Source organism: Salvelinus alpinus, chromosome 9 (genome assembly GCF_045679555.1).
Source record: "Salvelinus alpinus chromosome 9, SLU_Salpinus.1, whole genome shotgun sequence".
Lineage (NCBI taxonomy): Eukaryota > Metazoa > Chordata > Actinopteri > Salmoniformes > Salmonidae > Salvelinus > Salvelinus alpinus.
This window is the reverse complement of record NC_092094.1, coordinates 11,981,872-11,998,391: the sequence shown is the minus strand read 5'-3', so window position 1 is coordinate 11,998,391 and position 16,520 is coordinate 11,981,872. Positions and strand designations below refer to the sequence as shown.

The following is a 16,520-nucleotide window of genomic DNA, read 5'->3' as shown; positions in this document are numbered from 1 at the left end:
AGAGGGAAGGGAGAGAGGGAGAGAGAGAGGGTAGCTAACTATGTTCCACTCAGCCAAGACTGGGTACATTGTCCTGCAACTGTGGGAAACTCTGAAAACTTCATTCTAGTGATTACCAGGAAACTATAGATGCCGTATCAGTCACTCTGCTGCCTTCTCACTTCAGCTGCATGAGCAGAAATATGTCCAATTTGGCGATGCATTACTGCCACATGAGATGACTCTGAAACTCTCTCTCTTCTTCACTCTCTCTCTTTCTCTCTACCTCTCGCTCTCCATCACCTTATCTGTGAATGAATGAATGTCTGGCCTTCATTGTAAAGTGGTGATGTCTTATGGGAATGCAGTATTTCATTATTCTAGATTATTATATTCTTAGTATCAGGAGATTCTTAGAGTCAGAAGATTCTTACATTTTTAGAGTCAGAAGATTCTTAGAGTTAGCTCCAACACTTGATCACATTCAGCCATGCAATAGGATGGATTTCCAAACGGCAAAGGATATCATATTTCGAACAAAAAATGTCTCACTTGTCTGTTTCCACCTGTCACAATACTCTCACACAACTGATGTGCATACACTGTCTCCGTTAAGACTGCCTCAGTTAAGACTGCCTCAGTTAAAAAGTGAATGTTCAAGTAAAGACAGAGATCGGATGCGTTTCTGTAGACTAGAGGACATGTTACTGCCATCTAATGGACATCCCAGCATTACGTTACCTCTAATCCTGTCCTTTCAACTAACAACAACAACAACAGTGTGTAGCAGTTCCTAGGAGTGTCCAACATCAGGGCCGGATTACCGAACGGACATGCAAGGCATGTGCTCGGGGTCCCCAGGGCCCTCTGGGAGGTCTTTCAGAAAGCATATGATAACAAAAAAGTGTAGAATTGCAAGACATTTGCTTTAAAACTGCAACATTTTCTCTTAGCTTCATGACAAAATATGTAGAATAGCATCATAAAACTTTTTCTTTTTGCACCATGGCAAAATGTGTTAAGGAGGGCTGGAGGTCAGTGCCCCGGGGACCCTGTTCAACACCACACTACTAACCTATAATGCCTTTGTTAATCGCATAATACAATACTCAGTCTGAACACAACCTCTGACGTCTTGAACCACCGTCCCTCCACCTTAACCCCACAAACCTTACAGACCCTGATGCAGCCACAAGTCATGGTTACTCTCCCCTATATGCAAATCTACCTGTGGTTTATCCAGAGGAGATGCAGAGATAGCAAACTAATGTTATCAAGGCCTACCTTTCTTCAGACACCCACACAGTGCACTTTAACCACAGGTTAATGGTCTACTGGTTAGGTGAACTAGGTTGTATGGGCGTATGTTTCTGTCATGAGATCAATTTGAACTGGACAGCCCTAGATCAGAGCGGCACATTGAACTGTGACTGGGGCAAGCACACACACACACACACACACACACACACACACACACACACACACACACACACACACACACACACACACACACACACACACACACACACACACACACACACACACACACACACACACACACACACACACACACACACACACACACACACACACAGCCTTAGAACAACAGTGCTCAGGAAACTAAGGTCCTTATCAGGGTTTCTGCATTGTGATTGATGTACTGTATATACACTATACGTTTTGTTGAAGAGATCCATCAATTTCCACTCATTCATACTAATCACACTAATAAATCACACTAATAAGTTGCACAACCAAGTAAAAAGTCACTGGATCACCATTTCTTCAGCAGACCCTGATAACCTCCACCTCGTTCAGCGGGCTGATCAACCGCTCAGACACACACACACTCACACAGGGTGGGCAGGAGCGTCAGGAGGGGGAAGAGGGGCAGGAGGTGCAGGAGGGTCAGGAGGGGGAAGAGGGGCAGGAGGGTCAGGAGGGGCAGGAGGGGGAAGAGGGGCAGGAGGGTCAGGAGGGGCAGGAGGGGGAAGAGGGGCAGGAGGGTCAGGAGGGGCAGGAGGGGGAAGAGGGGCAGGAGGGGCAGGAGCGTCAGGAGGGGCAGGAGCGTCAGGAGGGGCAGGAGCATCAGGAGGGGGAAGAGGGGCAGAAGGGGGAAGAGGGGGAAGAGGGGCATGAGCGTCAGGAGGGGGAAGAGGGGCAGGAGCGTCAGGAGGGGGAAGAGGGGCAGGAGGGGAAGAGGGTCAGGAGGGGGAAGAGGGGCAGGAGGGGGAGGAGCGTCAGGAGGGGGAAGGAGCGTCAGGAGGGGAAGAGGGTCAGGAGGGGGAAGAGGGGCAGGAGGGGAAGGAGCGTCAGGAGGGGGAAGGAGCGTCAGGAGGGGAAGAGGGGCAGGAGGGGAAGGAGCGTCAGGAGGGGGAAGGAGGGGGAGGGAAAGGAGGGGGGGGGAGAGAGGCAGAGGAGGAGGGTTTAGGATGGGGATGAGGGGCAGAAAGGTCAAATGTAGGAGGGTCAGGAGTGTCAAAAGAGGGAGAAGGGTCAGGAGGGGTCAGGAGAAGGAGGAGGGTCAGGGGGGTCGTGGTCAGGGAGGACAGGAGGGGAAGGAGGGTCAGGGAGGGGGGGGTGGAAGGGCATGAGGGGGAGGAGGGTGACGAGGGTCAGGAGGGTCGGGTGAGCAGGAGGGGGAGGAGGGGCAGGATGGGGAGGAGGGTCAAAAGAGGGAGGAGTGTCAGGAGGTGGAGGAGGGTCGGGGGTGAGGAGGGTCGGGGTCAGGAGGGGTCAGGAGGAGGAGGGTCGGGGGCAGGAGGGTCAGGAGGGTCGGGTCAGGAGGGTCAGGCGGGAGAGGAGTGTCAGGAGGGAGATGGAGGGTCAAAAGAGGGAGGAGGGTGAGGAGGCACCCTCTTTCTCTTTATATCCATACTTTTATCTTTCTGATCCCTCCCTCTTTCTTTTGATGTCCCTCCTTCACCCGCTCTCTTCTGTTCTAATTTGAATGGACCATGTGTGGTTGGCTGTAATACCTCTCTCATTCTATTAACAACCTCTGAACAATACAGGGTTTCCTCCCACAGAGAGAAGGGGTATTATCAGGGCTCTATGAGGAGTTTGATTTCCACACCTCCTCCCTAATTGTCTCAACATCACAGTCTGGTATTCTCAGGTTAGAGAGAACTGATTCAGCCAGGGCCTGTTATTACCATAGATGTGTATAATTAACTAGATTTTACAAGGAGGAAGAGAAAATATAGAGCAGGTAAGGTGTGACTATATAGTGTAATGACATAATATAAAGACAGGACCATATGGTGATGTGGATGGACAGACATCATTAGTGACTTGACATTTATTCTGAACAAAAATATAAACGCAACATGCAGCAATTTTAAAGATTTTACTGAGTTACAGTTCATGTAAGGAAATCAGTCAATTGAAATTAATTAATTAGGCCCTAATCTATAGATTTCACATTACTGGGCAGGGGTGCAGCCTGGGAGGGCAGCCTAGGCCCACTCACTTGGCAGCCAGGCCCGCCCACTGGGGAGCCAGACTCAGCTAATCAGAATAAATTTTTCCCCACAAAAGGGATTTTTTACAGACAGAAATAGAACTGCACATTTTCAAGTGTCCTTTTAGTATCCCCAGCACAAGGTGCACCTGTGTAATTGTTTTAATTTTGCCTTCATTTAACTAGGCAAGTCAGTAAAGAACAAATTCATATTTACAACAGTGTGTTAACTGCCTTGTTCAGAACAACAGATTTTTACATTGTCAGCTTGGGGAGTCAATCTAGCAACCTTTCAGTTACCGGCCCAATGCTCTAACCACTAGGCTACCTGCCGCCCCAATAATAACCACGCTGCTTAATCAGCTTTTTGATATGCCACACCTGTCAGGTGGATGGATAACCTTGGCAAAGGAGAAATGCTCACTAACAGGGATAAAAACAAATTTGTGCACAACATTTGAGAGAAATAAGCTTTTTGTACATATGGAACATTTCTGGGATTTTTTTATTTCAACTCATGAAACATGGGACCAACACTTGACATGTTTCCTTTATATTTTTGTTCAGTTTTAGAGTAGGAGAGTAGGAGAGTAGGAAGGGAATTTTTAGTGGGCAGCTTTAGAAATACCATGTGTCACTTGGTCGTCAGGTTGTACTGTATTTTATTAGATGTTTGATTCCCAGCCATTCATACTGTAGGAGGGAGTAGACTCATTATAGTGCTTTCAAGATGCATTCATGGCTCTCTTCAAATGTGCAGAATGTAAGACAGGAAAAATATAATGACAACAATAGTGAAATATGAAAGTATCAGTTAGTGCCACAATAAAGATTCCTAAAGTGCTGTGACGTGACCTAGCGGCAGCTACTCTATTTGGACCACAGTATGTGAGCGGAGCGGCGCTGGAGCGAGGGGCAAAAGGTGCCCAATTTGACTGGAGCACAGAGTGAGATTCCCAAAAGGCAATTTTGCTCCAGTAGCTCTCACTCTAGCTCAGGGCATGCCCTGCCCAGCATGCACTTCTAGTCAACTTGTGTGCTGCTATAGCCCCTTTCTTTAGCTACTGTCATGGAGTTCGCTATATATTTTCATTAAGAAACTGATAAAACACACAGGTGCAACATCAAGGTGACTTTCAAGTATTAGGACCAAGAGCAAGAGAGAGAGTGCAGTGATGTAGTGTCCACAACTAAATAATCATTGTGTTATCTGAAAAGACACATATACCGAAAGCATGATGGAAAGGGGGATACTTAGTCAGTTGTACAACTGAATGTATTCAAATGAAAGGTGTCTTCTGAATTTAACTCAACCCCTCTGAATCAGAGAGGTGCGGAGGGCTGCCTTAATCAACATCCATGTCTTCGGCACCCAGGGAACAATGGGTTAACTGCCTTGTTCAGGTGCAGAACGACAGATTTTTACCTTGTCATGCCGGGGATTCGATCCAGCAACCTTTCGGTTGTGGTGTACTTACTACATGCATATGCTAAAAGAAAGGAACGAGGTGGGTAGAGAACTAAATGTGTCATTTTAACAAAGTATTTATAAACTAAAAATCAGATCTCTTAAAAATTCTGTTTGTTGGACTAGTAACCGAAAGGTTGCAAGATCGAATCCCCGAGCCGGCAAGGTAAAAATGTGTCATTCTGCCCCTGAACAAGGCAGTTAACCCACTGTTCCTAGGCCGTCATTGAAAATAAAAATGTATTCTTAATTAACTGACTTGCCTAGGTAAATAAAGGTAAAATAAAAACAATAGGCCATCATTGATTTTGGCTCAATACCTGGCATATTCCCACTTTAAAGGATTTTACCGTTTTGATTGGGTTATTTTGCCTAAAAACCTTTAGGCCTACCTATAACAGAATAAAAAACTTTGCCTCCCTGCTCAGCCTGACAAGAGTATCCCGAAGGGTGATTAGCATCCCCAGTGGCTCTGCAAGTCTGGAGAGGATATTCTCCACCTCTGGCCGGCTCTCCAGGCACCATCACATGAGCCTGAAGCCACAGACTCTGGACAAACTTGTGTTTCTAAAAATGAATTCAAAGGCACTGTAGACTGAGCCTAATAAGGGATTTTTTTGTTTTGTATTTAATTCGAAGTCACAGCCTACAATAATTTAATAGAACGAAATGTTGTTTAAATGCTGAGCGCTTTTTTCCCCTACCAGCCTAGTGTCGCACTCTACAGGTATGGAGCTGGGTTCAGAGGCAGAGCAGGACAGGTAGACAGGGAACCTACAGGTATGGAGCTGGGTTCAGATGCAGAGCAGGACAGGTAGACAGGGGACCTACAGGTATGGGGTAGGGTAGAGGTAGGTGTCTTGATGACTGCAGCAAGACAGGTATAGAGGGGACTTCCAGGTATAAAAGCCTTAGCAGGACTTTGCTGTGGGGGACAGGGTCAGACCAGGCCAGCCTAGGGGGACTATAGACAGCCCCTGTGGAACTGGGGTCAGAGTCAGGGCAGGTGACTAACTGACTGGCTGCAAGGCTGAGAGGAGAGGAGAACAGGTAAAGAGGGGACCTAAATGTATGGAGAGGCCAGACCAGGCCTGAGGGATTCCAGACAATGACCTGGAACTGGGGTCAGAGGCAGGGCAGAAAAGTGCAGGACAGGAAACACTCAGAAGGGGTATAGTGCAGGACAGGAAACACTCAGAAGGGGTATAGTGCAGGACAGGAAACACTCAGAAGGGGTATAGTGCAGGACAGGTGACACTCAGTAGGGCTACAGGGCAGGACAGGTGACACTCAGCAGGGGAACAGAACAGCAAGAGAGAGGACCTCCAGGTAAAAGACCACCTGCTTTATCTTTATCTCACTGTTTTAAATGCCAGAGAAGCAGTAGCCTGTACAGCTTCTCTACATGTAACAGTCTTTCTGTCGCGAGACACTAGATGTCTACCTGTCAGTACATTATTGGAACAGAGAGTATAGAGTTCCTCTCCAGTTACAGCAAGTAGAGCTTGAACCTACCTCACCAGTAATGAATACACAGTAACTTGTGAAAGAGTCATAGTGGAGGTGAATCTACCTCACCAGTAAAGAATACACAGTAACTAGTGAAAGAGTCATAGTGAAAGTGAATCTACCTCACCAGTAATGAATACACAGTAACTTGTGAAAGATTCATAGTGGAGGTGAATCTACCTCACCAGTAATGAATACACAGTAACTAGTGAAAGAGTCATAGTGAAAGTGAATCTACCTCACCAGTAATGAATACACAGTAACTAGTGAAAGAGTCATAGTGGAGGTGAATCTACCTCACCAGTAATGAATACACAGTAACTAGTGAAAGAGTCATAGTGGAGGTGAACCTACCTCACCAGTAATGAATACACAGTAACTAGTGAAAGAGTCATAGTGGAGGTGAACCTACCTCACCAGTAATGAATACACAGTCACTAGTGAAAGAGTCATAGTGGAGGTGAACCTACCTCACCAGTAATGAATACACAGTAACTAGTGAAAGAGTCATAGTGAAAGTTAAACTACCTCACCAGTAATGAATACACAGTAACTAGTGAAAGAGTCATAGTGGAGGTGAACCTACCTCACCAGTAATGAATACACAGTAACTAGTGAAAGAGTCATAGTGGAGGTGAACCTACCTCACCAGTAATGAATACACAGTAACTTGTGAAAGAGTCATAGTGGAGGTGAATCTACCTCACCAGTAATGAATACACAGTAACTAGTGAAAGAGTCATAGTGAAAGTGAACCTACCTCACCAGTAATGAATACACAGTAACTAGTGAAAGAGTCATAGTGGAGGTGAACCTACCTCACCAGTAATGAATACACAGTAACTAGTGAAAGAGTCATAGTGAAAGTGAATCTACCTCACCAGTAATGAATACACAGTAACTAGTGAAAGAGTCATAGTGGAGGTGAACCTACCTCACCAGTAATGAATACACAGTAACTAGTGAAAGAGTCATAGTGGAGGTGAATCTACCTCACCAGTAATGAATACACAGTAACTAGTGAAAGAGTCATAGTGAAAGTGAAAATCAAATCAAATTTATTCATAAAGCCCTTCTTACATCAGCTGATATCTCAAAGATATCTCAAACCTTCCTCACCAGTAATGAATACACAGTAACTAGTGAAAGAGTCATAGTGAAAGTTAAACTACCTTACCAGAAAGACAATGTGCCCTTCCCAGTACATTATGGCAGCAAGAATTCTGGGGGAGGCGATATTTTAGAATGTATTTGTGGCTGATTAGCAAATTGCTTACTTAGTTTAAAGTCTTTCTTTTGTTTTTTACCATGTCAAGTAAGTGGGAGAAACAAGCTGTTTTAGTGCCTGTTTGTGCCCACTGTATTTCTAGAGAAAGAGCTGCACAAAGGAAAGGTAGAGCTAGCCAGAAACACAACACTCATCTGAAAGTTGAGACACAAGTCGGTATGTTTTTACACAGAGAGAGTAGAGAGATGAAGTCATCCAGTTTCCAAAGCCCCAGCAGCAGCTAACCTAACCACTACCCCACACAATGTCATCAGCTATCTTCAACATTCAGATGGTGCCTATCTATCTATTGAACTCCTCAAACTCCATTAAGAAAATCTTTGTGTCCATGACTGAATTATTAGGAGTTTATTATAACCCTTTATGCAGAATGTATAACTTAACCTGATGAGGACAGAGGGCGCTGTGTTCACTTTGGGGGAAAATCGTGCTCAATTTAAACGGCCTCGTACTCAATTCTTGCTCGTACAATATGCATATTATTATTACTATTGGATAGAAAACACTCTCTAGTTTCTAAAACCGTTTGAATTTTGTCTGTGGGTAAAACAGAACTAATTTGGCAGCACACTTTCTGACCAGGAAGTGGAAAGGCTGAAATCGATGTTCTGTTCAAGGACCTGCCTATAAATGGGCATGATACGTATGACTATACGTGCACGTCATACACCTTCCCCTAGATGTCAAGAGGAAGTGAGAGAAGAAATGAGTTGATTATCTCGGTCTGAGATGGACAGAAACCTCTTGGAACGACGTGTGCTCCATTTTCTGTTTTCTGCAAGGCGCATGGAGGGACCTGTTATTGCCTTCTGAAAAACTGTCGTTATAGGCGAATACTATCTCCGGCTTTGATTTTATTTGATACATGTCACAATATCATCGTAAAGTATGTTTTTTCAATATAGTTTTATTAGATTATTGAAATTTTTTCGGGACGTTAGGCGTGTTGCTTTGTCTGCATATGTTCAGGAAGGATAGCTTCGCGCCACTTGGCCAGTGTGCTTGCTAATTCAAGAGGGAAAAAGAACGTTCTAATACCAAACAAAGACGGTTCTGGACAAAAGACCCCTTGTACAACATTCTGATGGAAGATCACCAAAAGTAGGAACCATTTTGTGATGCTATTACATATATCTGTCGAACTGTGTACTAGTAGCTTTGCGCTCAGGTTTACCATAACTTACCATAACTTCTACTTCCACACCATCCCGGATCCGGGAGCACCCCCCACAGTAAAAAAGCTGACTAGCATAGCCTAGCATAGCGTCACAAGTAAATACTAGCATCTAAATATCATTACACAATGCATATAGGTTTTGTTCGAAAATGTGCATATTTAGCAGCACAAATCGTGGTTATACAATGTGATCAGTGGCAACAGGTCATGCATTCTGGCCGGCGCCATCTTGGAAAGGCACCTAATCTAATCGATAAATAATCGTAAACTTGACTAAAAAATACAGGTTGGACAGCAAATGAAAGATGCATTAGTTAATTAATTACTGACATTAATGCAACCGCTGAGTTAGATTTTTAAAATTAACGTTACTAGACATACAGTGTGCGTTACAACCAGACTAGTGCCGCAATAATGTGCCGCAATAATCCGTTTACATTTTTCCACATAAATACGGAATAACATCATAAATAGCTCTTACTTTTGGACGAGCTTCCATCAGAATCTTGGGCAAGGTGTCCTTTGTCCAAAAGAATCGTTGCTTGGTTGTAAAACGTCGTCTTCAACTTCGGAATTAGCAGCTAACAATAGCTATGTGGCCACAACATGCCCAAATCCTCAAAACGCAATACTAAGGAAATTCCGAAAATAGCAATATACTCGCATAAACTGATATAACTCGGTTTAAAATAACTTCGTTATGATGTTTCTAACACCTATATCGAATTAAATTACAGACGGATATATCTAAGGCTGATAACTGAGCGTTTCAAAATGCCATCCTGAGGTCTTGCTTTGCGTAATGACGAATGTCGAAAAGAGAGCTCCCTTCGTTCCTTGGCCTTTTATAATGTCTGAGAACTACGTAGAAACTCCATTCCACTTCTCATTGGTTACTGACATCCAGGGGAAGGCGGGTGCAGTTCATGTCGACCCATAGGATACATACAGAGCTTTAAACTGATCTGAGAACAGAGCCTCGTTTTCAGACCATCGCAGTTCCTGTCATGGATTTCGCTGCAGAAAGAGTTCTGGTTCACCCACAGACATAATTCAAACGGTTTTAGAAACTAGAGATTGTTTTCTATCCAATAGTAATAATAATATGCATATTGTACGAGCAAGAATTGAGTATGAGGCAGTTTAATTTGGAGACAATATTTTCCAAAGTGGAAACAGCACCCCCTAGATTGAGAAAAGGATAACTAAGTCTTATGTCGTAATGAAGATATTTTTAGAATTCTAACACTGCGATTGCATTAAGAACTAATGGATCTATCGTTTCCTATACAACATGTATTTTTTTGTAATGTTTATGAATAGCTATATGGTCAGAATAGGTGAGAGTCTAATAGAAATATCCGCACATTCTGGGAAAAAGATGCTACGTTAGCACATTGTATAACCACTGATTTCAGCTCTAAATATGCACATTTTCGAACAAAACATAAGTGTATGTATAACCTGATGTTATAGGACTGTCATCTGAGGAAGGTTTATGAAGGTTAGTGAAATTTAATATCTTTTGCTGGTTTATTCGCTAACGCTAATGTGCCTATTGCTATCGCTAACGTGCCTTGATGAATGAATGCGGTAGTGTGGTAGGCTATTGTAGTAAGCTAATATAATGCTATATTGTGTTTTCGCTGTAAAACACTTAAAAAATCGGAAATATTGGCTGGATTCACAAGATGTTTGTCTTTAATTTGCTGTACACCATCGATTTTTCAGAAATGTTTTATGATGAGTATTTAGGTAATTCACGTTGGTCTCTATAATTACTCTGGCTGCTTCGGTGCTATTTTTGACGGTAGCTGTGATGGTAGCTGAAATGTAAAACTGATTTATACCTCAAATATGCAAATTTTTCGAACAAAACATCAATTTATTGTGTAACATGTTATAGGACTGTCATCTGATGAAGTTGTTTCTAGGTTAGTTTGGTTGGATCTTGGTTAGTTATGTTGGTTTTGTGCATGCTACCTGTGCTGTGAAAAATGTCTGTCTTTTTTTGTATTTGGTGGTGAGCTAACATAAATATACGTGGTGTTTTCGCTGTAAAACATTTAAAAAATCAGACATGTTGGCTGGATTCACAAGATGTGTATCTTTCATTTGCTGTATTGGACTTGTTAATGTGTGAAAGTTAAATATTTCAAAAAAATATACTTTTTGAATTTCGCGCTCTGGCTTTTCAGTGGAATGTGGGAGGAGTTCCGCTAGCGGAACCCCAGAGTCAGACAGGTTAAAGCACTCAACAGGTGATGTTATATCGGACAATATTGTCTTTCAGAGTCAGTAAAACAGTCTTTTGATCCAATCAGGAAACAACGCAAAAGTTCATTCATAGAACCTCAATTAAAGCAATAACCGGGAACCCGCTTCCATTACACCCAATATCTATATTTTATCCAGTGACATAGTTAGGTGTTGAAGGTGTGGGTGGGCATGCAGTTTTGTGACAACTTTCTCTTCAGTAGGCTCTGCTATCTGTTGTCTAAAAAACTAGGAGTCAAAACACAAAGGCAAACCTTAGAGGGTACAGTATGTGAATCAATCAATCAAATATATTTATAAAGCCCTTTTAACATCAGCTGACAGCAGTTGTCACAAAGTGCTTTACAGTAACCCGGCCTAGGATATATAACCTGTATGAAATCGGTCCATTCCTTTCATATCTGAAATGACAAACTTGGCAACAGTACAGAGAGTTCCATATTACATAATGCCAGGAGCACACTTCCTGTGTGTTGACAGATAATGTAATCAAGTGCAGTGGCTGCTGAGACAGCTCAGGTCTGCCAAAAGGCCCAGCGCATACTGTGGCCAATCATCAACTCAATTCCTTAACACTAATGGCAGGACCAAAACACAGAGCAAAGCCATAGCATAGCCCACCTACAACGTCATGAATGCCAAGTCAAAAGGAGAGCTAAAACCTGTTCAGGGCAGACCCCAAAACACAAAGCCAAAATAAAAGCCACAACTAAAACCTGTTCAGGGCAGACCCAAAAACACAATGACAAAATAAAAGCCAAAGCTAAAACCTGTTCAGGGCAGACCCCAAAACACAAAGCCAAAATAAAAGCCACAACTAAAACCTGTTCAGGGCAGACCCCAAAACACAAAGCCAAAATAAAAGCCACAACTAAAACCTGTTCAGGGCAGACCCAAAAACACAATGACAAAATAAAAGCCAAAGCTAAAACCTGTTCAGGGCAGACCCAAAAACACAAAGCCAAAATAAAAGCCACAACTAAAACCTGTTCAGGGCAGACCCAAAAACACAAAGCCAAAATAAAAGCCAAAGCTAAAACCTGTTCAGGGCAGACCCAAAAACACAATGACAAAATAAAAGCCACAACTAAAACCTGTTCAGGGCAGACCCAAAAACACAATGACAAAATAAAAGCCAAAGCTAAAACCTGTTCAGGGCAGACCCAAAAACACAAAGCCAAAATAAAAGCCACAACTAAAACCTGTTCAGGGCAGACCCAAAAACACAAAGCCAAAATAAAAGCCAAAGCTAAAACCTGTTCAGGGCAGACCCAAAAACACAATGACAAAATAAAAGCCACAACTAAAACCTGTTCAGGGCAGACCCAAAAACACAATGACAAAATAAAAGCCAAAGCTAAAACCTGTTCAGGGCAGACCCAAAAACACAAAGCCAAAATAAAAGCCACAACTAAAACCTGTTCAGGGCAGACCCAAAAACACAAAGCCAAAATAAAAGCCAAAGCTAAAACCTGTTCAGGGCAGACCCAAAAACACAAAGCCAAAATAAAAGCCACAACTAAAACCTGTTCAGGGCAGACCCAAAAACACAAAGCCAAAATAAAAGCCAAAGCTAAAACCTGTTCAGGGCAGACCCAAAAACACAAAGCCAAAATAAAAGCCAAAGCTAAAACCTATTCAGGGCAGACCCAAAAACACAAAGACAAAATAAAAGCCAAAGCTAAAACCTGTTCAGGGCAGACCCAAAAACACAAAGCCAAAATAAAAGCCAAAGCTAAAACCTGTTCTAAAAACACTGGTGTTCCTGGTCCTACCTGAACATCAGCTGGATGGTAGTCTGCAAGTCTGTCCTCACAGTATCACGGTTTGGGCATCCATGGTTTCTGTCCCACTTGTAGATGAAGTTCTGGATTCAGATAAGAAATGTGAAAGTCTGATTAAAAACGTCAACAACAACAAAATATATATGGCAATTTTAAGACTGTAAAAAAAAAAAAAAGGTGTTATCACGTTGTAAAAAAAACATATCAACAAACAGTGTAGTGACCCTACCTCCAGGATCAGAGCTATTGTCACGCCCTGACCTTAGAGATCCTTATTTATTCTCTATGTTTGGTTAGGTCAGGGTGTGACTCGGGTGGGAAAATCTATGTTTTTTATTTCTTTGTTGTTTTGCAGTGTGTGTGGTTCCCAATCAGAGGCAGCTGTCTATCGTTGTCTCTGATTGGGGATCATATATAAGTTGTCATTTTCCGTTTGGGTTTTGTGGGGTGTTGTTTTCTGTTTAGGTTGTTTCCCTGACAGAACTGTGCGCTTTCGGTTTCTCCTTTTGTTGGAGTGTTTTTGTGAACATCAAATTATGAAGACTTTCCACGCTGCGCTTTGGTCTCATTCCGACGACGAACGTTACAGCTATAAACAGGTTGACCCACATGCCAGAGGAGGTCAACCACCAGGCTATGAAGTAGAGCTTGGACGACCTGGATCGGGGAACACAAACCAAATACAAGCATCACCTCTCTGTCAGTCACCCATTTCTTCAAATGCTCACATGATAGAATAGACTAGAATAACCAAAGTAATTTTTATAGCAAATTGACTTACTTAACACTCAGTGGTGTATCTGGCCTATCCATCCAGAAAGACATTCCAGTTGTTCATCATCATGATGTTGTATAGAACCAGAGCAGACTGAAAATACAGGATACATGAAAGCAGAAAGCCATTACTATAAATCCCATCAATACCAGTAATGCAAGGTTGACAAAATGTACTAAAGTACCATATAGACTGAGTGTACAAAACATTAGGAACATTAGGATTCAGAGGGTGAATGGGAAAGACAAAAGACTGAAGTGCCTTTGAACGGGGTATGGTAGTACGTGCCAGGAGCACCGGTTTGAGTGTGTCAAGAACTGCAATGCTGCTGAGTTTTTTACGCTTTTACATTTTCCCTTGTGTATTAAAAATGGTCCACCACCCAAAGGACATCCAGCCAACTTCCTGTGACTATGGAATCCTGACTTTTTCACCAGACATGCTACCTTGTCGTGCTGCTGATCCAGTTTCAACTGTTCTGCCTGGAACCCTGACCCTGGAACCCTGACCTGTTCACCGGACATGCTACCTTGTCCCAGACCTGCTGTTTTCCACCCTCCCTTTCTCTCTCCCTCTCTCTCTTTCTACAGCACCTGCTTTCTCGACCTTTGAGTGCTGACCTGTTACACCCTCTACAACCACAGTGATGATTATTTGACCATGCTGGTCATCTATGGACATTTGAACATCTTGATGAACAATCTGGCCTTAATGGACACGTACTCTTATCTCCACCCGGAGACATCTGCATTGTTTGCTCTCTGAAGGTTTATGTTAGGTTTCTGTGTAAGCACTTTGTGACATCTGCTGATGTAAAAATTACTTAATAAATACATTTGATGTAATTTGATTTGATTTGACACAACTGTGGGAAGCATTGGAGTCAACATGGGCCAGCATCCCTGTGGAATGCTTTCGACACCTTGACGAGTCCAAGCCCCGACGAACTGTGCTGATGGCAAAAGGTGGTGCAACTGAATATTAGGAAGGTGTTCCTAATGTTTTGTACACCATATGTTTGTTCATTTAGATTTTATGGTAACTTAAGTTGAGTGATACTCTCTGCAAAGTCATCAAAGTTGTTTGACCAGTAGCCAAGCTGTTCATAAGAACCACATTGTAGAGTTTTGTTTACAGTCATTGTCATGATACTGGAGTCGGCGGTAGTGCTGTAAGAAATAGATAACACATGTAGGCAGGAAATAGGTTGTTTATAGGAAATAGGTAGTTTATTGTTGATGCTCGATTAAAAGCTGTGATTTCTGAGACATCATATTTTCTTCATAGCTCAGGTTACTAGCAGGTGCTATGATAGAGCCTTTGAACAACCAGACCCCAAGCACAGCAAATACACAATAAACCACCTGCAAACAAAGACGACACTTCTTTACAATCGTACCAGTTCAACAGCTCTGTCTCTACTACACACAAGAAAACAACCCAAACAAAACAACAGCCACTTGAGTTTCTCACCACTAATATACCGGCAGAGGCTCTGAGGTTTTTCACCAGGTCAACCATGCTGCTGGCAAACAGAACCATGAGCTTTAGAGGAATATGACACAATTATTAGGGGGAACTGATGACATCAATCAATCAAATGTAATACATCTATTTTAACAGCAATCAGCAGTTGTTACAACGAGGCAGGGTTGGACTCCAAAGACTGAGTTGTTTTTCAGAGAAGTTACCTTAATGTTGGGGATGAACGTCCGGAAGTGGAATACACTCAGCATGTTGACCAGAGGGACCATCTCCCAGAGTGACGTCAGAACTCCATGGTCTGGGATCCTGTGATACAGTTCAGTCAGAGAGCTATGACTTCTGTTATGTACTGGTTTTGACAGTGTTATGTAGCCCTTATGAATATGACAAAGGGGTCAAGTAAAGTGTTCCGGAATATGCTATGGTATGGTTATAGTTCTACTGGATATTTCAGCTCATTTGTGTTGAATATGCCTTGGACAAGATATCATTGGGTTATACATCAGAGGCAGTATATACAATATATAATACGATATATGGCCTCGTATATCTGACAAATATACATTTCTACAGGTCAGAACTTTACTATAGTGATGATGCAGTATACATCATGACCACTAGAGGTGAGTAAAGTAACAAAGTTTCACTAAGGACACGCCTCAGATTTCACACACGCTTAACAACAGAGACAGGGCAGAAAGGGAGTCTGTGTTTACCTTTCTTTCAACAAGGCTCGTTGGTCTAGGGGTATGATTCTCGCTTTGGGTGCGAGAGGTCCCGGGTTCAAATCCCGGACGAGCCCTTCTTTTCTGAACACTACAGGCTCGTTGTACTGTCCAAGACAATGATAGGCTACTTGGGAAAGTGGAGATGACTGTGCAGAAACAGTGACAATCAGTCATGTATAGGTTTCTAGAACAAAGAGCAGGCTCACAGGACACCAATGTCAACTATGTTTGTATTGTGAGAAGTAGCCGAACGACCAGTCGTATAACTGGCAAGCCTAATTAGATAAATACTCTTATCTGTCAACCACGGAGGATCTTCCATATGGTTTTATTTGCAGTTGTAACACTATAGTCCTGGACAGGCCTCAGTCCTCAGAATGCAAATGATAACCTACAGCACTTAAGAAAGATGTCAACCACAGACAATGGTTTTATTTGCAAATCTGACAATGTACTGTACACTGAGTGTACTAAACAATAGGAACACCTTCCTAATATTGAGTTGCATTCCCTTTTGCCATCAGAAAAGACTCAATTCGTCAGAGGCATGGACTCTACAGGGTGTCGAAAGTGTTCCACAGGGATGC

General features: G+C 42.8%; 1 non-coding gene and 1 pseudogene across 1 annotated transcript; one reads left to right on the top strand and one right to left on the bottom strand.

Annotated features, from left to right (window-relative positions):
- Window positions 1–11,284: 11,284 nt before the first annotated feature.
- The window catches only part of LOC139584396 (two pore channel protein 2-like), a 31,788-nt pseudogene continuing 26,552 nt past the window's right edge, over window positions 11,285–16,520 (bottom strand).
- On the top strand, window positions 15,936–16,007 carry trnap-ugg (transfer RNA proline (anticodon UGG)). Its single transcript has one exon. It is a non-coding gene; the product is annotated as a tRNA-Pro (tRNA).